The sequence below is a fragment of the Sceloporus occidentalis genome, unplaced genomic scaffold (assembly GCF_023333645.1).
Source record: "Sceloporus occidentalis isolate IW3139 unplaced genomic scaffold, rSceOcc1.0.p SCAF_64, whole genome shotgun sequence".
Taxonomy (NCBI): Eukaryota; Metazoa; Chordata; class Lepidosauria; order Squamata; family Phrynosomatidae; genus Sceloporus; species Sceloporus occidentalis.
The window spans coordinates 604,303-627,530 of NW_028317044.1; the positions used below are offsets into that span (position 1 = coordinate 604,303).

General features: G+C 47.1%; 1 long non-coding RNA gene across 3 annotated transcripts in view; it reads left to right on the forward strand.

The window, feature by feature from the left end:
- LOC149287032 (uncharacterized) overlaps positions 1 to 23,228 on the forward strand; it is a 34,660-nt gene that overhangs the window by 6,705 nt on the left and 4,727 nt on the right. For 2 of the 3 annotated variants that reach the window (XR_016277516.1, XR_016277514.1), the window contains exons 2-5: positions 1,730 to 1,899; positions 4,695 to 4,838; positions 10,763 to 10,929; positions 20,602 to 20,697. This is a non-coding gene — a long non-coding RNA (uncharacterized LOC149287032). The remainder of the gene's footprint in view (positions 1 to 1,729; positions 1,900 to 4,694; positions 4,839 to 10,762; positions 10,930 to 20,601; positions 20,698 to 23,228) is intronic. The other variant, XR_016277515.1, reaches the window with a different exon arrangement.

Below are 23,228 nucleotides of genomic sequence, written 5' to 3' on the forward strand. Positions count from 1 at the left end.
CTTCTTTATTGTCTCCGCTAAGCTGCTCCTCGTAGGGCATGCTTTCCAGACTCTCTGAGACATTAGATATTAGAGATTATGTTGTTGTTTCTGCAAAGACCATTTTTGGACAGAATAACTTGCCAAGGAAACCTTATGATAGGTTCGCCTTAGGCTAGCCATAAGTCAGAAATGATTTGAAGGCACACAACAACAACGACAACAACAAAGATTTTGACTCCATCCATGATTCTCCTCCTCAGGTTTCCTTGATACTCAAGAAACCCATTTTTAAAAACGTTTTCTAGCCTTTCAAATATATTTTCAAGCCCTTCCGGAAAGAGGTGCCTGAACAAGGGTGACCCAAGGTCCTTTCTCTGCCAAAGCCAAAGAGACTAAAGGACTTCTCTCGCTCTTGATTCCCTGGCAAGACGACAAGGCAGACGCCGCCGTTGCAAAAGCTGCCGAAGAAATCTGGTGTTTGGGTTTGTTTCTGTACCAGGTTTCTCAGCTTCTTTGTCGATCTTCCAAATCCGAACATGGAACCGGACGACTTGGCGGCAAAGTCTTAAGGCAGAAGGCTGCCAAGCTTTTGAGAGATGGTTGCAACCATCTATAAGAAAGAGATGGAGGGGAATTGCCTCCACTGCAGTCCACAAAAGCTCAGGCTGAAATAAAAATATGCATTTTAAAGGTGCTGTAACATTGGCCCTTATCGCACGGGGGGCTGTGCAGCTCAGTACCGACACAACTGCGCATCCAACAATTCAAATTCACGTTAAAACACAATGTTTTATCCTACCTGGTTGTCTTTCCAAATCGAAGGGGAAGCGGAGTGAGTGCAAATTGTATTACCACACTGGTGCGGATTCAACTATTCAAATCGGCACCCTTGCGCATGCTCACTGGGGGGTCTGAGCAGGCAGGGGATGATGGGATAGGTGGCAGGGTGAAGGAAGGGGGCAGATTGGGGTGTAGGAGCAGGCAGGGGATGATGGGAGAGGTGGCAGGGTGAAGGAAGGGGGCAGATTGGGGTGTAGGAGCAGGCAGGGGATGATGGGATAGGTGGCAGGGTGGCAGAGGGGGCGAGATGGGGTGAAAGAGGAGGAGGGAGGTGAAGGAGCAGGACACAGGAGTGATCTTCCCCACCAGACCAATTCAAAGTGAAATCAAAGTGAGCTTAGAAGCAAATTTTGGTGAATTCGCTTGTTTCCAAATTCACCAAAATGAGGAGTCAGTGCAGATTGAATGCAGAAGCGCCTCCTGAGAACCCCCATAGAAAGCAATCGCCTGAGATAATACATCACGTTCTAGCGTGAATTCGCATCATTGGACACGTCGGAACTGAGCTGCAAAAAGCTCCGTGTGATAAACACATCTGTCTATCTATCTATCTATCTATCTATCTATCTATCTATCTATCCATCCATCCATCCATCCTTCCCTCCATCTCCTTTATATTCTGTCTTTCTTTCAATTCAAGGTCCATGTTGGCCTCCATCGTAAATGAAAACGCAACCCAGCTGAAGCCAATCTGTTATAATACCGAAGAACCTTTATAACATGAAAGGCCTGTTCTCAAAGATCCTGGTTTCCCCTTCCTTTTTGTCTATGACTCTCACGTCCTCGGCGTCATTTCCCCTGTTCCCGCTGATGAAGGCCGCGAGGGTCAAAATATATCCCACACGCTGATTTCTGTTCTTAACCATTCCTAAGTCGTGCCGCTTATTTGACCCTGACTGTTTTTTAGTTTCTCAGCGCTGATACTGTATTAAATGGATTTACAGATACAGTAAAAAAAGGATGGAAGGAAGGCGAGGAGGAGAGAAGGAGCCTTGCAGCACTTTTAAGACTGACCGGTTTATTTCAGACGGCGCTTTGGCAGATGACAGCTCACTCCTATGGATTCAAGAGGTGTTAGTGAGTGTCTGGAAAAACCCCATTAAAATCCTAGAAGTGTTGGAAGGGATCCCGAGGGTCATCCAGCCCAACCCTAGGCCTTGCAGGAAGACTCAATCCATAGACTAGGACAATGGATTCAAAGGATAGGGAAAGCATTTCAGCTTTAGTAAGAACTTTCTAATGGTCAGAGGGTGAAGGAGTCTCCTTCTTTGGAGGACTTTAAACAGAGGAGAGATGGCCATTGGTCCCAGAGAGGACTTGGATTATGTATTCCTGCATGGCAGACATGGGTTGGGTAGCCCTTGGGGTCCCTTCCAACTCTGTGATTTTATGATTCTATGTATTGCTTCATGGTAGGATGTTGGCCTGGATGGCCTTTGGGGTCTCTTCCGATTCTGTGATTCTGTGACTGAGAGGACATGTAAGCTGGGGGGCTTTGAGGTCCCCCTTACCATGGCTCCTGTGCCACTCCTGTGGCTCATGGGATTGCCAGCCCTGCCTCCTTGTCCACATAAGGAGATGCATGAGCCCACATGTCCCACGATCCATCTCCAGTCCCCTCCATCCTTTGCAAAATGTGAGCTGCGAAACCTAACTCGATGTGACAAAGAGGGCTGGGAGTGTGAGAGAGAGACCTCTCCGCTGAAGACAAATTGTTTTAAACAGAAAAAGGCCATCAGGGAGATTAAAGTTTCAGGTGGCGGAGGAGGAGAAGGAGAGAAACACAGAGAGAGAGAGAGAGAGTGGAGCTCTGTTCTGTATGCAAGCTTTGCAAGGTCTCTGTAATCAGCCTTTCCGTGATGAGGTTGAAGGGCTTTGCCCTTCGGCAGAACATTCAGCTGGGTTAGATAGAGGTTTAATAAATGATATCCATAGGCCCAATGCCTGAAAAGGAAGGATCTCTCCTTTAACGGGGAAGAGGAGGAGAGCGGAGTTGACGTGGCACTGGAAGGGTTTTTGGCACACCCAGATGAGAACGCAACTACGCACTTTTGGTACGTCAGGCATGCAGAGAAAGCACTTAAGGGAGCATCCCTCTTTCTCCTCCCAAGGGTGCCATGGGGAAATTAGGGGAAGGGAATGGAGTTATGATCCCCAATGGCAAGGGGACCCTGGGCAAGATCCGACACCAAGCTTGCCTAACATCACTTGCATCCTTAGGAAGAGCTTCCTGAGAGTAAGAGCTGTTCAATCCCTGGCACGTCTCATAAAATCACAGCTGGGGAACCTGGGTCTTTGGAGGCAAATCTGGTCCTTGCAAGGCTTAATCTGGCCTCCCTGGGCTTCTCCAGATGACCACAGTCCTTCCATTCAAACCAGCCTTTGGAGGTTTCCAGCTCTGGTATTGCTTCCCCCCGCTTCAAAAGGATTGAAATGATTCTGCGGAGGCTTATTTGCTGACAGTAAGAGCCTTAAGCTAAAAAACGAATGTGGCAGAAAATAAAAGGATATTCTCTCTGTCCAAGCAGAGGCCTTGGCACGCTTAACCCTTCAAAGCCTGCCTTTGATTCACGGCTTCCCCATTGACTACTGTCAGAAGAGATAATAAAATGTCCTGCAAACTGGAAAGGCTCTCTGTTGCACTCTGCAGAGCAGAAAGACATCCCAAGGCAACCCTATCCTTCTTTGCTTTGCTTTGCAATCTCAGCGCATGGCATGGCAGACAAGGAAAAGGCGATGGGGAGGGAGAAGGAAAACCCAGCACAACGTCTTAGGATAATAGAGTCTTCAGCCTGGTGGAGGGGCCACTGGGTGACTATTCAGGGGACAGGAGGCCTCATGGTGCAACATTCATGGCAGGCAGGGCTGACCATCAGGAAGCAGCTATGAACAAGTTTGACTTCTACCTAATACTAAATGAAAGCCTGGTGTTCAAGGCAAAAACACGGATGGTCACAGAACATGGTGCTTGGCATTGCTTCTGCCGTGAAAGGTTGGTTGTCAGCAACACTCATCTGGGAGAGGCGAGGGGTTATTGGCAGCCCTCCCAAATCTCATTGGTGCTCCCCAACTATGGCTTACTTGCTATATTAGCGGTTCACATGTCTGCAGCTTTCTTTGTTTCCTTCAGCTGCGGAAGCTCTAGGTAGGTCCACACCTTCCTCTGAGGGTTGTGGCTGCTGGAATCTCTGCTCCTGTGGATACTTGGAACTCCACTCCTGTGTCTGCTAGGAACTCTGCTCCTGTGGCTACAGAACTGGCATGTCCTCTGGGCATTCAGGTTCTCTATTAGAGCCCTCATGCTCCAACTCAGAGCCCATCTCAGGGTCCTGGACCCCACCTTCCCTGTGCCACAAATGCACAGCCATCCGAACGCATGTGAGAATGTGCCTTTCTGCAGATTTCAGCAGACACTCCAGTAAAAACTGCTAAGCCTTTTCCAAATTAGTTTAAGGAGAGTTTTTTTGGGGAGGTACAAAAAGTCCAAACTCTTGTGCATCATGGCTGGCTGGATCACATTCTAGGTGACTGGAATGAGGAGTGTATTTAAAACACATAGGCAAGCCCCATGTGTAAGACACCCATCCGATTCTGGCTAGAGTCTCTATCTCCCTGGAAAAATCCATCCTCAAACCCTGGCCAGTTCCCTTGGGAGGGTAGGAAGATGGGTTTTTATGGTAACTAATGAACCTGCTTCACTGCTTGCAAAACAAACCATCTAACAAAGCATCCCAGGAAGAGGCTTGAGGGTTGAATGGGACGGAGCCATGGAGCAAAAAGCCAGGAGAGAAGGGGAGAGAGATCCGTCTTAGATTTGCAACAAAGCAGAATAAAAGATTTGATGCCTTCTCTTTTCTTGCCTTCTGTTTTAGCTCCCCTCATGTCTTATTTATGATTCCCTTGAAGAGAGCAAGACGTGGGGATAATAATGCAGAGCCTGAAGACAGGCGAAAGACTGAGGAAGGAGAAGGGATGCTTTTGTGGGGCAAGGAGAAGCTTGGAACAAGGGAGCCAAGGTAGGCATCGGAGAGAAGGTGGGCAAGAAAGAAAGGGACCCACAGTGGGGAAATAGATGTCACCCTTTAAAGGTGGGGATCTGTGCCGTGCCACAACCACAATGGCTAGTGGATGCTGAGTCCGTAAAACGTGGGGGGGAACTCACACAGAAATGCCCTATATCTCTGGCCTCTCATCACCAACAGAGCCAGAAGAAACTCTTTAGGTTTGATGGGAGTCCTCCATGGGAGAAAGGGTATCTGCCCCAAAAGGTTTCCTATCTTAATGCTCTCTCTGGTGATGGGCCAAGAAGCCAGCATTTTCTTGGTTGACCTTCGAGGAGCACAGAGAAATGCAACACAACGCCATGGTAGAGGGAAACACCTGCATAACACACCTCTCTGTCTGCATCTCTGGGAAGGGATAGAAGTTTTCTGGCTTTGCAGCAGAAACAAAGAGAGAGAAAAGAGGGAGGGAGAGACCTCGGTGGCGGCAGCCTGCCAGAAGTCCATTAGGGATTGTTTTTCTCCTGGCGGGTGGGCTGGCCATCGGATCCTTTGCGCCGGTCCCAGCTTGCCCATCAGATCTCATTTCATTTAGCAATAGGAGTAAGGGAAGAAGAAGAAGGAGGAGGAGGAGGAGGAGCTCGGCTCCTTGGTCTTCAGGATTTGGAGTCGCTTAGATGCAAAGAGGCCTGCCTAATTCAATTAAGCGCCTTGTAATTTCAGATCCGCCGGCGAGGGAAGCTGTCTCAGGCGGTGATGGGCTGTCATGTCCCTAGGATGGTTTTTAAAGGGAGTCTTGTCTGGGAGACAGGGTCATTGTCTGCAGAGATGGGCAAATCCTCGATTCAAGCACAGGTTCCAAGTCCAATCCTCCTGGGTATAAAGAAGCACACCCCTCTGAACATGTGCAAAGCACATGCTCACCTTAGAGGGATCAAACCGGGGAATGGCAACGGTAAGGGATAATGCGCAGAGGTGCTGCATCCATTTGCTTCTGCTCCCACTGAAAATTATGGATCCGTACAGCTGGAAGGGGGACCAAGACCCAACTCCCAGCAGTGCAGGAACCCACTGCTCAAATACCCTTTGGAAGTGGGCATGCTGCATCCCATAGAGGAGAGTCCCATCGCCTGCCAAGAGAGTTGGTTGTGCAGCTACATAGCTCTAATTCTCAGGAAGGTTTAAGCTCTGTAAAATCTACCACTTCTGCATTCCTGTCCCTTCCCTTCGAATCATACAGTTGGAAGGCACCCAAAGCCCATGCAGGAACTCACAATCAAAGCACCCCCAACAAATGCCCATCCACACTCTGTTTTAAAAACTCTGGTAGGAGACTCCATTACCTTTTAAGGGGGTCTATTCCATTGTCAAACAGCTTTCACCATCAAGACGTTCTTCCTAATAGTTGTCCTTTTTGAATTGTGGTGCCCAGAACCGGACACAGTATTATTCCAGGTAAGTCCAGACCAAAGCAAAGCAGAGTGTCACTATGACTTCCCTTGATCTAGACACTATACTCCTATTGATGCAGCCTGGAATTGCATTGGCCTTTTTGGCTGCCACATCACCCTGTTGGTTCATGTGGTCCATTAGATCCCTTTTGCATGTATTGTTGTCAAGCCATCCTATATCCTTTATTGTGTTTTCATCCATCCTATATCTGTGCATTTCATTTTTTGCTTCTAACTAAGTAGTTTGCATTTGTTCCTGTTGGTATTCATTTTGTTAGTTTTGGCCGTAGCTCTCTAATCTGTTCAGGTCATTCTGAATTCTGATCCCCTCCAATTTTGGTGTCATCTGGAAATTTGATAAGCATGCCCCTTATATTCCACCATCCAAGCCATTGACAGAGATGTGAAAGCGCACTTTCGTGGGGCTTAGCTCAGATAGGGCTCAGCGCCTTGGGTTGCTCCTATCTCATTTTCCCATTAAATCTGAGCAGCTCCTGCAAATCCCAGAGTGGATCCGCTGCCCTCAAGCTATGGCAATCTCAGCCAATCGGGGATCATAGGGGAAAAACCACGCCATGACATCACTGCGCCGCCTGCCAATCACCGTTGGCGAAATGCCGTTGAGCCAAATAAATTCAGAGCGAGGGCAACGTTTTCCAAACAGCTGAGCGGCGGCTGGAGACACAATCACAACTTTTCTGTTTAAAAACAATCACCTGAAGGGACAGGTCTTTTCCGTGCTGCCAAGCTGTTCTCAATACACACGCACACACTATACACACAGAGTTTTTGTTTTGCTCATGCTGTGGGAATTGCTCCCCAACAGCAGCAGCAACAACAACAGCCCCGTTGGCTTCACTCAAAACCATACCTTTTCTGCAATCCTGGAGACCTCTTGGAATTGATTTGGTGACATTTTAACCTCCCCTCTTGAGATTGCTTTCCCTGAACCTTAGTGGAAGTGAATTATGTGACGGAGGAGCCTGGCATCTTGCCTGTTTTGGACAGGGAGACAGATGGCACCTGGAAATTCAGAGCTGCACTTGCAGGTTTGCAACCTAGAGCAGATTCGTAGTCGCCAAGGTGGCATAGCCATGACTGTGACACTAGGAGGGATGGCAGTCTGCTATATTCTTGGTTACGATCGTAGAGTCATAGGATCATAGAGTTGGAAGAGACCCCAAGGGCCTTTGGTGCAACCATAACCCAAACAAAACCTGCTGCAGAATCCAAGACTCGTCTCCAGATGCTTCAAAGAAGGTCTTTTATTGGCTGGAAAGCCTGGCGCATTTCAATCTATGGATTCTCTTGGGGCGCTCTTCAAGGAGCAGCACGGCTTCACAAAAGGGACGGCGCATAAATACACAACATGTGTCATAAAATCATTATTTTATTTGCACATTGCCTACAGCCCGCGTGTTCCCACTTAGAATCGAAAACGGCCGACATTTTCGGAGCCAGGAGCTCCAAAACTATTTACTGGCGACATCGGAATAAAGGCTTCTCTTTTTTAATCAAGACATTAAGATCAGACGATAGGAAAATGTAGACACTATTCAAGGGTACATAGATGGCTCTGGGCTGATGTCTGAAACTTTGGAAAGATGGTGTAAGAAGGAGAGATTGAAAAAATCAAATGAGCTCCTATTTCAGGGGAAGCTTCTCATCGGTAGAGTTTGCTCTCCCTTTTGCTCAAAATGTCAGGTCCATTTCACAAAGTTCAAGATATGGAGAGAATGCCGAGACCATTGCCTCCTTCCAAATAGGAATAAAAATGAACCGTCCCCCAGTTTCTAGCATTGTTGGAAAGTAAAACAGATAGGTTAAAAACGGAGTTCAAGTATCCAAAGAAAAGGAGCAGGGAGAGTTTGCAAGGGAAGGCAAACAGAGGAGAGAGAAGAGGGATTCTAGGTGGGAACCATTTTCGAAGTCTCCTCTGCGATGCTAGAAATTTGGACGTCGAGATAAGAATCCGATTGCACCACATTTGGGTTCTCAGATTCCTAGAAATGGGATTTAGAGGCATCCCAATAAAAGTGGCGGGCAAAGTGACCCAGGGAAGGCAAACGCAGCAAATGGAAGAGGATATTCAATGTTTCTCCCTCTCTCTGCAACGCTAGGAATTTGGAAAGAGTGAAGGGGAATTTAATGGGGGGCGACTTCTTCCTTTGACAAGGATGCGGAAGAAAGGATGCTTCACCCATGCAAAAACAATTACACGGCTCCCTACGCTGCACAACCCACAAAGCGATGAAACCCTGCAGGGCAAAGCTGGAGCCGGTGGGTGGAAAATGCAAGGAAGCTGAAGTCAGCAAAACCAAAGAAGACACCTCCGAATGGTAAGGAGCCGGCGGAAGACATAGCAGTGGCTGGTGACTTCCATGTCAGTGGGACGGTCAATCCGCTCCAGGTTTTGGCCTGATCGTGAAAGCCACTTCCCCAGGTGCTGCAAACCCCGACTCTGAAATGGTTTTAGCGAACGTCAGGTGTGGATACACCTCCATATAGACAGTGTTCTTACAGCACCTTGAACAGCTCTCCTAAAGTTCAGATTGAAGCCTAGAGCAATACTAAAGCTGGCAACTTTAACATGCAATCATCCAAAGGAACTCAAGTTTGCGGTGAGATAATGGGCCCATTTCACTCGGTGCCAAGGCAGCTCTCCTTCCACCAGTGCGATCGCATTGCCCCTCCGCTGCCATCCCCAAGGCCCCAGTGGGGTATAGTTTTGCAGTCTTTTTGATGCAAGCTCAGCTCTTCTGTGCAAAATTATAGGCAGACAACCATTGATGCTGGAAAATTTCCAGCCTGCAATGAGCTGCTCGAGAACAAAGTTTGCACTCTAAGAATGCAATGGTTGGGCATGGTCTGGCTGCCATGGCCATACAAAATTGCCTTGAGTCCAACTGTTTTCTCACAATTCAAAATCTGTTTCCATTCTTTCCCTGTTTGCAGAAAGGGAGCTAGTAAGCACCGTCAGCTGGACCATGCTAAGCCCAGCTAAGAGTAAATGGCTTTGCTCCTTTTCTCCTTTCTTTCCATGGCAAATTCTTAAGGACTCAAGGAGTCACAGACTCCAGAGCTGTATTAGTGGCTCTTGTGAAGCGTTGGGGTTTTTGGACTTCAGCTCCCAGAATCCCCAGCCAACATGGCCAGCATGCAAGCTGCTTCCAATCCAGTTGCATGAGTTCAAGCTCTGGGTTTCCTTGGTTGAGCTCCATTTTGTGGCGTGTAAAAATTAAGAGACAGCCAATGACCTCTGGCCCAAGAGAGGAACTTTTCCAAGCTCTGAACCAAAGTTGTTCAGGGAAACTGAACCACACTTCCCCCCCTTCCAGCTCACCTTCAAGAAACGACTCTGTTTTTGAGAAGGGCTTTCTGTTTTTCCTAAAGCTGCTTATAGGGCCCTTTCTCGCAGTGCCTTTGCGCAGAGCTCAGGAAGATGCTTTATCTTGCAAAGGGAGGCACCCGACCATGGAGGGCGGCGGAAGGATTTGGCGGCACGTTTGATGTGCCCCCAAACGCCACGTTCCTTCCAAATCTCTTGCACAGGATAAGGTGGCGCAGGGTAATCCTCCTATTGGCACATAATGTCCTCCCACTCTTTGCAGCAGAAGCCGTTCTCTGGGTTTTGTTCACCCCAGGGATTGCAATCCCTGAGATTGTACTTTTGCATTGTTTCACATGTATTCAATGTTTTGCTGACTATAAAAAAGGCTGTCGTTGTTGTTGTTGTTGAATCCTTAGGCCCCAGGAAGCCAGCTGTGACCCACAACTCCCTCATTGGTGCACCCACCCACCAATATTCTTTGCTTTGTTGTTCACTGCCCTGTTCTAGGACCCATTTGTTGGACTTTGGGGGCATCCATGGTATCCTTGGCGCTCTTCCTCTGGGGCTGAGAGAGTGTGCCTTGTCTAAGGTCACCCAGTGGGTTTCCATGGCTATGCAGGGATTTGAACCTAGGCCTCTCCAGCTTCTGGTTCACCCCATTACCGCGCTTGGCTCCATTACCGAATTATGGTGGCCTGATCCTGAGATATTCTTGGCAAAATGGCTTATTCCTTGCCTTTCTCTAACCCAAACAGTGGGTTTCCATGTCTGAGCGGAGATTTGAACCCTGATCTCCTGGAGTCCTTGTCCAACATTCAACCCACTACACAATACTGCATCTCCTAGGCCTTTCTTAGCAGAGGAGGTCTACCATCACCTCCTTCTGGGAGAGCATGGCATGGCCCAAGTCACCCAATGGGTTTCCTTGGCTGAGCTGGAATTCGAACCCAGGTCTCTCTTGAGCAAGGCCCCTCTGAAGAAACCGGCCAAGGAAACCCTATGATAGGTTCACCATATGTCAAAAACGACTCAGAGGCCTATAACAACAACAACACCTCCTCGAGTCCTAGTCCAAACCTCAAAATGCTACCTGCCTGGAGTCTAGATTTACTACACAACATTTCTATTGTCTCTTTTCTTTTTGCTTGCGAATAAAGGTCTGGCGGTCGGTCCCCCAAGCAGCCATTTTCCTTCTCTGCCTGACGACTTGTGCCTTGAAACCTTTGGAGACTGGACCTGACCCGCCATTTCTGCAGCCGATCAATGCGCTTCTGCCTCATCGATTCTGCCGGCTTCCAAGCTGAGCGAAGAGCCCCAGCGCAAGGTATGGCCTCCCTTCCCTTCCCTTTAATGCGTTCATTATGCGGAAAGAGGATGGTGGCTGATTAGCTCATCTTTAATCCAACTCAGTCCCAGGCTGTGACCAGCGAAAGGCTAAGGTCATTAAGCAGGGTTTCTCCGCCAGCCTCCTTACCTCCTTCTCTCTGACCGTCTGCCAACTCCTTGTCTCCCAAAAGCAAGGTTGGTATTAGCCGGTCAAATCTTGGCTAGACCTGATGTGACTTTCCTTGGCTAGACCTGATGTGGGCTCCAGAAATGAACTATGACTCTCAGAGAGAGTTTCATGCTGAAGGAAAGCAACCAAAACAACTGAGATTGGGGTTTTGAGTCTCAAATCTGAAATGCAGAAATGGGGGAAAGTGCCACGTTGCTACACTTTCATGTGCTTTCTTAAGGAATGGACACTCGGTCCTCCATTTTGGATACCTAGTGATGCTGAACCCTGTGATTCCCAACCCTGTTTTAGTTAACATGCATAGAATATAAAAAGAATCATCCCCAACCATTCCCTTGCATTGCACATTGTAGATGTAAATGCGCACATGTATTTGGTCACACATTCAGTTGTCCAAAGGAAAAGGCAGATATTGTGCAACGGCCCCATAGCGCCATGACTGTAAATGTTAGGCTTTGTCTCCTCGATCTCAGCCAGCATTTATAACATGTTTATATTTATGAGTCTCTGTAAATAACAGTTTACATCACATCAAAATGACACACGTCAGTACCAAAAAAGTACCATTTCAAAAGAACCCGTGAGCGAGAGGGGAAGCGGGACGGAGGCGTCTTGGCGAGATGCGTCCGCCGTTCGTCGCCTTTGTAAATAATAGATCTGATATCCCGAGACCACTGGGATTCTGCGTCAACATTGGAAAGGTATCTTCTGGGATCCCCGATACCTTCCTTTTTGGAAAATGAAAACCCAAGGTTATTCAATGAAAAGAAGAAAGGGATATAAAGATATATATACATATTTACTCTGCTGGAAAGCTGATTCTATCTTTGAGAGGATTTCTTTTGAATATCCCCTGTTTTGTCGTGCGGCGGTATGTTCATGTTGGTTTTTATGTTTCGGGCTTCTATCTCTGGGTTGATATTTCGTGTCGCCGTTGCAAGGAAAGTACAGTAATGGAAAATGGTAGAAAACAATCTATGCAGTCCATCTGTTTCATTACCTGTTGTTGTTGTTGTTGTTGTGTGTCTTGAAGTTGCTTCCAACTTATGGCGAGCCTAAGGTGAACCTATCATAGGGTTCTCTTGGTAAGCTTCTTCCAAAGGGGTTTGCCATGCCTTTCCCCAAAGATGAGAGAGTGTGACATGACGGTGGGTTTTTATGACGAAGCTGGGACTCGAACCCTGGTCTCTACAGTCTTACTCTAGTGATTGAACCGCTGCACCACTAACCCATTTTGGACTGTCTTTGGCCACTCTCTCATTGGGTTGTTAGGAATGGCTACTTTAAATGGTCCCATTTAAAGCAATTGATTTACCACCAACATCTTGATAAACAATTTAGAGCCATTGTGAGGATCACCCAAGCCATTGTATTCCCCATCAACATGTATAGATGTGGAAGCTAGACAGCAGAGAAAGGCAGATCAAAAGGAAACCAACATGGTTTCTGTGCATTGTCATGAAAGCTGGACACAGGGAAGAAGGCAGTCGGGAAGAGAGTCAAAAAGTGCTGGAGGAGTGTCCTACAGATGCCATGGACTGCCAAACAAATGGAAATGTATCAGAGCAAACCAAGCCTGAACTCTCTCTAGAAGCCAAGATGGAGGCTGCTGTACTTTGGACATAGCATGAAAAGACATGACTAGCAAGAAAATACAATGCTAAGGAAAGGAGGCAGTAGGAAAAGAAGAAGAGTGCATTGCAGATGGACAGACACCACCATATAGTTGGCCTACATTTGCAAGACCAGAGCCATGCCATGGATGATGGGATACGCTTGGAGGTCTCTCATTCATAGGGTTGCCATAAGTTGACATCAACCTGATGGCAACAATTAACAGCAACAGCTCCCAAACCCCAGCCCCGCATTCCCCACCTTACCCCTCCTTGGCTCCATCAACGTTTTCCCCTCCCAATCAATGGAAATACAAGAGATGCCTGTAATTAAAACTCAGGGATTGCAATGAAATATAACCTGCTTCCAAGATCATACTAAGGGAAGGGAAAAAATTGCCCGCTGAAGATGTGGAATGGCTGAATTGAGACTCCCTTGGGGACCTTCCCCTTTGCATTGGTGATTGAGGGAGCGACACACGGAGAGAGCTCAGAGCCATTTCAATCAGGAACAATTACGGTCCTGCTTTGCCGCAACCGTTTACCAGGCTGACATTTTGCTGATCGCTTGCCATGTGCCCTTTCCTCCCCGGGAAAGCGTTTTGGCTTCCCGACAACACGAGGACCAATTTCTCCATCACCTGCAAGGGGTGGCATGAGACTGTCTCTTCTTCCCACAGAGAAGCTGCCTTGCAGACGGGAGGCTTCCTTCATTGGCATTCAAAGTTTCCTGATTTCAATGCTCTATAAGGCAAAAACGACTTGACGGCTCACAACAACAACAATGTCCCTGGAGTACTATTTAGCCAAGGGGCTGCTAAGGATAATAAAACCCATCTGCCTGCTGCAGAAGATCCTATCTATTCTGGCATTGGGCAGGGGGCATTTTGCACTTCTTGTTCCCGATACTACGCAATATGTTCTTTCCTTCACGGTGCTGCGTTTGTTTGCTCTGCGATGGCCTCCCTTCCACACGTTTAACAGCAAAGAGGCAGGGTTTTTCCCCCCTTCCGCCTCAGAGATAAAGATATACATGAAAGCTTCCATTTCCATGCGGTATGTTATCAGCGGCGCAACACATGCCACGACGGTGACCGCGGCATGTAAAACAGCAAGCTGGGCCCCGCACGGCGCCTTTGGCGTCATGCGCTGGAAATGCATCTTCTTCCAACTCAAGAGATTATGGCACCATCCGCCAGCGCAGAGAAAACCCTCTCTGACAAAGCGGACAAAAATATGGAGGCCATAAAAATAGGAGAAGCGACAAGGAGGGAGGCAGAGGGGTTTTCTTAACCAAAGTAGCCTTTCCACAGCTCATTATGACAGCAGAAAAAGACAGGCATCCTTTGCAGGGTGAATGGATCTGTGCGGCGTGTGACGCGCGCATTTTGGAGGAACACAATGCGCACAAAGCAATTCACACATTTCGAAATGTGAGTGACCTGCGCAGTGGGAGAAAGATGCACAAAAGCATGCTTTCGTCAGTCTTCTGTGGTTTTCATTATTTACAAAACCCATGTGGGAATTAATAGTCCAATGCATACAATGGCCTGGATTCCTTGGGTTCGTCCGAACAAGAAAAAAGCCATTAAACCAATGGCTTGGTGGTGAATCGATGTTGTGGTAAATAATGGGACTGTGGTTGTCAAATCCAGGTTTATCTCTCCTTGTGGTAAAGGGCCTCCTAAGGTATTTTGCTGCCTAAGGCAAAGGCAAGATGGATGTTCATTGGGGTCAAATTCTTCTTTGTGGTAGAACGTTGGCCAATGCAAAGTGTTGACTATTCGCTTTAAAGCCCAACGTGGGTTGAGGTTACCGATGGGATTGCCTCCTCCCATATAAAATCCGTCAGTGCTTAGGTCCTCTGCAAGGCATTTATTTCATCCGTCCAGGACTTGGTTGGCAGCTGGAGAAATCATCTCCAGATGATTTGGACTTCAGCTCCCATAATTCCCGACCGTTGGGGCTACTGGGAACCGGTCCAAAACTAATGGAGGCCCAAAGCTTGGTAACCGCCAGCAAAGTATACGGCTTTATTGGTGGCTCCCACTTTATTCCCTCCGTCTTATTCACAAACCAATATGTCCTCCCAGCAAAATTAAATCTGATCCCAAGCCATCCAGAGCGACCCGCGCAAATGAGATTGTCCAATATATTCCCCCAGACTGTTAATTCTCTTAGGTTTTGTTATTGCTTACGGCTGGGAAGAAACCAAGTGAGCGGGATTTAATACATATTTTAACCAAGAAAACATGATCTAATGAAAGCGTTTCATTTCACTCTGCTAGATCTGATTTTTTAAGGGGGGGAAGGACTATATTAAATTTAAATACAATGCTGTTATCTCATGCTGACTGGAGTCAGACGTTCATGCAACACGTTGTAAAGATCAACAGAAGCGAATGCTGCCGTGAAAAAGGATTGAATGTCATCCAAAAATCAATCATTGGAGTTGGAAGGGACCCCAGAGTCCATCCAAACCAACCCTATTCTGCTTTGCAGGAAGACGCAACCCAAGCAATCCAGACAGACAGATCTCCCCGAATAGGAGATATTTTATCACGGCTGGGAAGGAAGCCTGGACCTTAGCAGAAGGCTGCTGGAAGAAGGGTTAACAAACCCAAGGTCCCACCTCTTCCTCCGAACCCTGGCTTTCTCAAGAGCACCGTCGGGAGACTGAACCGGGAGAGATGTCCGCAGGCTTGCACAAAGCTAGTTAAAAATCCAAGGCTGTTAACCCTACAGCCGCTCTTGAGCCCCATCCGCCGCGTCTCTCCCGCCGCTCGTCCCGAGGCAAAATTTCCCATCAGCTTGACATTACGGCAAAGTCGGCTTTGCCAATTAAGCTCAGCGCCAACGTAAGACGGTTGCGTTTTTATTTTACTTTATACAGACGCCGCATTTATCTGAAGGCCTACGGTTATAACAGAGTAGGTCAGAAGGGAGAAACGGGGGCTAGTTCTGGAGAAATAGAAATGAGGACGGTTAAAAGCTGATCCTTGAATCCAAGAACCATCTTGCACCGAAAAGAGGCCTCAGAGGATGCTGATTTTAGGAGGAATCTATTATGGAATAGACTATCTTCAAAGGTGGCGGGCCTTGCGTAGTAAAGATCCTTCACGCAACCATGGCAGAGGTATCTTAGGAAGTTGCGGATCCACATCTTAGTCCGAAGCGTGCCAAGCGCTGGGCGTCACTATTCAAGAAGGGCATTGCCAAGCTGGAGCATGTCCAAAGAAAGGCAACCAAGATGGTGCAAAAGGCCTGGAAACCAGCAAGCCCAGTGAGAAACAGTCAAGAGAGACCAGTATCCAAAGAGGTCTTGCAGCACCTTTGAGACAAGAGGTTGGGAGCATGAACTTTGGTAGACTTCAGCTTTGACCGGAAGTCCCTGCATGGCAAGGGATTTGGACTGGATGGCCCTTGGGGTCCCTTCTATGATTCTGCTTCTTTAGATGCATGTCTTTGGAATGGAGAATCCAGAGACAGACCTCTATGTCATGGGTCAGGAGCTGCAGGAAGAGTCTGAGGAAGGGACCCAGGCAAGGCTTCCAGAATGGGAATAGTTTGCAGCTCTCCCTGTTGAACTTCAGCTTCAGCCATGAGGACCAGGGCAAGGCTCACCTGCAGCTGAGGAAACAGAGGACCCAGCTGGGCATCCTAAGTCCTCAAGGAAGGAGAGCAAAGTCTATGGCAAAGGCCCTCAGCCAGGCTGCACCTAGAGAGCAGCTGGGGCCAGGCCATTCAAGAGCTGAGTTTGCTGAAGACCAGGGCTTTCTTGGCCAGCATCCCTGGCTCTTGTTTCCAGATGCATGCATTTGCCTACTTTGGACTTCTTCAACCCTTGGATTCCTGTTGTCTCCCTTGGACTCAGACCGCTTGACCAGCGCCTTTCTCTTAATGGACTCTCTCAGGCAAAGAGCATTTCCAGTTGTGGGTAGTTGGCAGTCTCTGCATTCTTAGTTGGGCGTTCCTTCCCAGCCAGGCTTTGTAGGGGTTTGGTGAACCAGGGCACTTAATAAGTCATTTGTAGGTGAGAACTTCAATTCAAAGGCAAAACCTATGGGTTTAGGGATGATTTGGCAATGGTGACTTATGGGAATGACTTATCTAGGTCTGTCTCTGTCCCACACTCTTGCCTCCCTTTCTTCTTCCCCCTCTGCCTCCTCTTCTTGCCATGATAAGAGCCCTGAGAAAGCTTGGACAGAGGTACCCGGACCTTGTGTTTGACTGACAAATGGGGGAAATCGATAGCGCCAGGGGATGCGGGATCAATACCAGCCTTGTTTGTGGAAGAGGGAGCAATAGACACCGCAGCCAGTGCATTAAGAAAGAAAGAAAGAAAGAAAGAAAGAAAGAAAGAAAGAAAGAAAAATGTGGGTTTGTTTAGCGGACAACCCTGGCGTCTTCTGGGAGACCTTTGTGGGAGACTAAGTGCTAAAGAAGTCCCTTGGTTTGTTTGCCACGGCTATCTCTGCTATCACAGATTTCCTCTGAGAACGCCATCCAAATGACAGTGGATTCTGGGTATCGCCATACACTCATCGTCTGGTTTTAGTACAGACAGAGCCTTACCTTTCAGGCTACAACTCCCATACTGTGGGTGCATCTACACTGTAGAGATAATGCAGTTTGACACCACTTTAAGTGCTGCAGCTCCATCCTCTGCACTTTTGGGAGGTGTAGTTTTGCAACCTTCTCTGCCAAAGAGGGCTGGTGCCTCACCAAATTACAAATCCCAGGGTTCTGTAGAATGGAGCCATGGCAGCCAAAGTGGTGTCAAACTGCATCATTTCTATAGTATAGATGCACTCTTAAGCCATGAACTACATTGGGTGTGATACTGGTTAAACTTAGATGATCTTGGCGAATAACATTACTGTCAATGTATTTATCTACGGGGTACACTTTAGTATGACTATGTTATAAGTACGTAATAAATACATTACAGGTACGTGCCAAATCTGTCCAAGTGTAAAGGTATGTTGTTGAATACCAAAGCCAGGTACTGTCCATGTCACCATGTTTGCAATTTCTATGTCTGGTTGTGAAAGCTGGACAGTTAAGAAAGCTGATCAGAAGAAAATAAACCCATTTGACATGATGTGTTGGAGGATGCCATGGACCATGTTACTTTGCATGGCAAGCATTACGCTTGACTCCCTTTCTGGTTCCTTCTATGATTTCTTATGCTTCCACCTCAGGGCATGTTCCTTCATGGCAAAATTGGGTTGGACTGGATGGCCTTTGTGGTCTCTTCCATCTCTAATGGTTCTCTGACTTAGCAGCGAATCCAGTGAAGAAAGCAACCTTTCCCCTTCCTCTCCCAAGAGTCTTGGTCTGTTCTCACCCGCCATCGATACGCGGCCGCCCTCATTGTTTCATCCGTCTCCAAGTTCAGCACATGATGCAGTGCTTTGAAACATTGGACGAACCTCTGAAGCTCCCCAGAGGACGGCTGGATCTATAAACCGATGATTGGATTGCGCCAGGACCCTCCGAACGTCGCTTTTTCATCGATGGTGCAGGCTCCCCAATGACAAGAGTCTTCATTCGCTAAGTAATCCTGGGTCATTTTCAGGACTGTCGGAGCGAGGAGGGACGATCTCTCAGGTGCTCCCTGTAACCAGAGAGGCTGACCTCGGTCATGGACCCTGCTACTCAAGATGGATGTTGCCTTTGAAACGGAGGAGCAAAGGGATCCATACAAAGTGGGTATCACTTACTTTGGGTCGATCGCGCCGTCTGTACATTGCTGGCTCAGCAACTCAACCTGGCCTGGAAAGCCTTTCCGACATGAAGTGGCTCTTCTGAGGACTCCTCCTAAACTTTCAGGAGGAGATATGGTAGATCTTCCTCTGCGAAAGCCCCTGGGCAAGGCAGTGTTAAAGAGGGGGAGGTTTGGCCGAATGAGGAGCTCAAGGCCTCTCTTCTCAACTCATCCCAAGGGCCAGGTTGTGTCACACCACAGCTGCGCATCCAAACTGGCATCCCACCAAGAAGCAAAGCCACTCTCAGGCGCTCGCCATCAACCGAATGCACCTGGGCAGCCAACACAGCGGAGTCAATTACCCTCTCTCTCCAGCCACTCGTTGCTTCAGCTAATTACCCTTTCCTTTAATACGGGGGCAGCGCTTTTGACGCTGATGTGAACAGCCACCATTTGCAGCGGAGCGCGGCACCTGCAGGTATCGGCCCCAAACATCCATGATATCTACGAAGCACCTGGCGCCAAAACCTCACTCTGCTTCCAGTTGATGCATGCGGCTCTGCTTTGGAAAAGGCCATCTCAACTAGGGTTGCAAAGGCGGAAACATGTAATGGTCATGGTTGTGTCAAGGCAGTGGCATGCCCACTATGTTTGATACCCGGTGCGGATAACGTTTTAATACTCTCTTTGAGGGTCTTTTCTGGGTCTTGTGGAGATGCTGGATGTGCAAGGCAGATTAGAGCCTTACTTTCCTGGGTGGGTTTTGAGGGCCTCTCCTAATCTTCTCATGGTTGTCTTCAAACCAAACTCTTCTGAACCGTCGCCTGGAAGGCCGCTATCCCTCATGCCTAAATGAAGCTTTTTAATCCCCTCCCGTTTGGCGAGAGCCTCCCACCGCGAAGAGCTGTTTCCAGACGCTAATGAGCAATCTATTGATTTGCTGCCGTCGCGCGGCTGGCTGAGCGTCTCTGTGCCGGGTGCGCTTTCCAACCGGGGGACGGCTGTCTTGGAAATATGTTTAAGTTAACATGCCTGTGCTGTCGGCAAGGCCGTTCGTGCGGCTGGTTCAAAGATCCTGTTGGGTTACATCTTAGGGAAAGGTGCTGAATCTCTTTGAATCGGGAAGGGAAGCCAGTGCAAAAGCTGGGGATCCAGAAGAAGGTGGTGTCACAAGGAAGGGGATGTGGCCCTCTTGGAAGCCAGGGCGGGCCAGATTTGGAGGGCCACATGCAGTATGTAAGTCTTCCTTCTTACTGTACCACCCTATTATCACTATTAAGAGTAACTCACTATTACTCGAATGAATCCCCAGTCCTTCCGCTCCTCAGGTTTCCCACTGAGTCTACAATCTGATGTGGGAAATAAAGAATGCTGCTGCCCATGTTCCTACATAGAGCGCAAGTAGGGTTCTCGGGTGTCCCTTATTACAAAGGGTGTTGTGTGCTACGTAAGTACAGTTGCAATGATGTGCAGCGTCTGTATCCAGCTAAGGGCTGCTGTCACGACGCACAAAAGGACCAAAGCTGTGGTCCCCAATGCACATTGGGCGCATGGATGCACATCAACAGTCCTAAATATAGAAAAACTATCAATGAAGCCCCACCCATCCCTTGCCAGAGGTCCTGAAATTGCATGCCATGGCCCACAAAGCCGCATCATTCCCAGTGGCACCATCTATGGAGCCATTTGTTTGCCGCCACTATCCTTCTCTCCCTTCCTGGGCTGTGTCTCCAAATGGAGAGACAAGATGGCAACCTTAAGGTCCTTTGGCTTTGTACCCAGAGCCTCGTCTTCCTTTGCGATGCCCTGAAGGCTATGCTTTGCGATGCTGTTGGACCAAAGGAAGGGGCAGCAGTCAGTGGGCTTGACAACTCTTGTTGGCCTCCATCTTATATCATGGATCTCAGTACATAGAGAGAGCTTTCCCTTGGCCTCCAAGAGCATCCCTTGCATCCCTGCTCAGGCCTTGCAAACTCAGGGCTTCCTTGCAGGTGGATGGACCCCATTGAGTTTGCAAGGCCTGAGCAGAGATGCGAGGGATGCTCTTGGAGGACTCGCATCCCCAAGGCCTCCATGAAATCAACTTGATGGAAATTACAACCAAACTGGGAAAGAGATTTGCACACTTCCTCTGCTCAGGTGTCCTTCTCTCTACAGAGAGACAGCAAAGGGTTTGATTTGGATTCAAAGGACAGAACGGACGAACTGCTGCCTTCGGGGGATTTCAGACAGAAGGAGCCTCCTAGCCCAGAGGTACGACTTTAATTTAATTAATTAATTAATTAAATGTTCTTTTGACCATGTTACAATTCCCATCTCTTTAGAACAGCAGCAGGCAAGACAGATGGATTTATTTGGCCAGCAAAAGATGGTTTTTGGGCCTCTATCGGCCCTCCATATTGATTCCCTGTATTTTAGTTATATATATATGAATGAATGAATGAATCTTTATTTATATACCGCTATTCCCATGATCACAGCGGTTTACAATCAGTTAATAATACAAAAACAGCAAACTCCAATAAAAAGAAATCCCCCCGTGTGTGTGTGTGTGTGTGTGTGTGTATAGACACACACAGAGACACACACATATTTTGTTATTTTTATTTTATTCTATTTTATCTTGTAACATTTTAATTTTATATTATTTTATATTATTTTATTTTTTTATATTTAAATTTATTTTATGTTTATTTTACATTTTTATAAATTGTTATTTTATTTTATTTTAGATTTTATTTTATATTCTATTTTTATATATTTTATGTTATGTTTATTTTATTCTATTTTACTTTATCTTTTTATTTTATATTATATTGGTTCAATATTTATTTTATCTATTGTTCGCTTAGTTGGTGGGTCCAATGTTTATTTTATTATTTACTTAGTTGGTGGGTGCAATATTTTATTTATTATTGACTTTAGTTGGTGGGGGCAATGTGTTTTTGATTTATTATTTACTTACTTGGTGAATGCAACATTTATTTTATTTATTATCCAGTTAGTTGTTGGGTGCAACCTTTAATTTATTAATTATATGCAACCTTTAATTTATGTATTATTTACTCAGTTGGTGGGTGCAATATTTATTTTATCATTTATTTAGTTGGTGGAGGCAACGTTTATTTTATTTATTTACTTAGTTTTGGGGTGCAACATTTATTTTATTTATTATTTACTTAATTGGTGGGGTAACCTTTAATTTTTTATTATTTACTTAGTTGGTGGGGACAACATTTATTTTATTATTTATTTATTTGGTGGGTGCAACATTTAGCATAGACAACAAATCATATATCCTGCCAACCACATATTCAAATCATAGAATATGTGGTTGATAGAATATGTGAATATGCAATTGATAGAATCTGAATATATGGTTGATAGAACATGTGAATATGTGATTGATACAATATGCGGTTGATAGAATGTGTGATTGGTAGAGGACCTGTGTGTGGCAGGACCTGTGGTGGAATATGTTCATGCGGCAGAGGGCTGAGATTTCAGGGTTTGCCATCTTGGTGTACCCTGCAGTGTTGGTTTCCTTTTCCTCACCTGCCTTGAAACGCATCGGCGTGATCCACGGAGGACTAGCCTTGGGTTTCCAGATTAAATGACTGTGCATCAGCTGGTGGTTAAATTATTCAGTCGGAGGAACTGAATCTTCCTAGTTGCAAGTCTTAATCTGAATTTACTTCAGTGTGGCTCAGAGCCAAAGCTGCCTCATAAAAGCCTCATCTCCAGCTGTACCTTGGGATGCAGGGAGATCATCGTCAGAGCTCCATCATGTGCCAAAGGGGCACCAGGACCACTTTGGATGATGCACGCAGCTGTCTCGAAACAGGAGTCCCCCATTCAAATTGGATGTTGCAGCCCCCCAATAAGGAAATCTCTGCAGGGCGGTCTGTCAGTACCAATGGCTTCCAGGAACCATGCGCAGCGGAGGCTGTGAGTTTGGGAGAGGCGGCTGGGATCTCCCAGGATTGTGCTCTACGTAAATGGATGGGAGCATTTTGCAAAATGGGCAGCGTTCCAGCAAAACGGGCAAAGTTCCAGCATTACTCAAAAGGGTGGGACCTGAGTAGAGCTCAGCAAAAGGTGCCACCGTTCACATGGAGAGAAAAAAATGCTCCATTTTGCACGAGCAAATGCAGCTTGACTTTTGGCAATGCCGTCACAGTGACATTTTGTTGGTGAGATACAGAGAGCCACAGATAAGAGTTTGCTGAGAGCAGTAGAAGCAGAGTGACACATAGAGGAAGGCTGAGCATTGTGGTTATGAACTGCAGTTGCTCATTGCATTTTGTGCACCGGACACTGCGCATAGCAAAACAGCACCCAGCCTTTGACATGTGTTGTCTAATGTTGCTATTTGGTTGCATAGGCCTACTGCACAGTTCACAGTGCATTAGTGTAGTGTCTTTACTACACTAATGGGATGGTGGGAAGTATGGCAAAGGAGCATCCTTGAGACTGCACAAGTTGTAGCATGAATTTTCGTAGGCATGGTCTATGCCACAGACCAAGATGTCATAGACATGGTCTAGATCAGTGGTTCTCAACCTTTTGGGCCTCCAGATGTTTTGGACTTCAATTCCCAGAAGTCCCAGTGAGTATGCGCATTGTCCTGGGAGTTGAAGCCTCAAATATCTTGAGGGCCAAAAGTTGAGAACCATAGGTCTAGGCGCAGTAAACCATGTCTACAAAAGCTAACACTACAACTTCCTTTTGCGCAGTTAGTCTCAAAGGTGGTACAAGATACAAGCCACATTGTCCTGGGATGC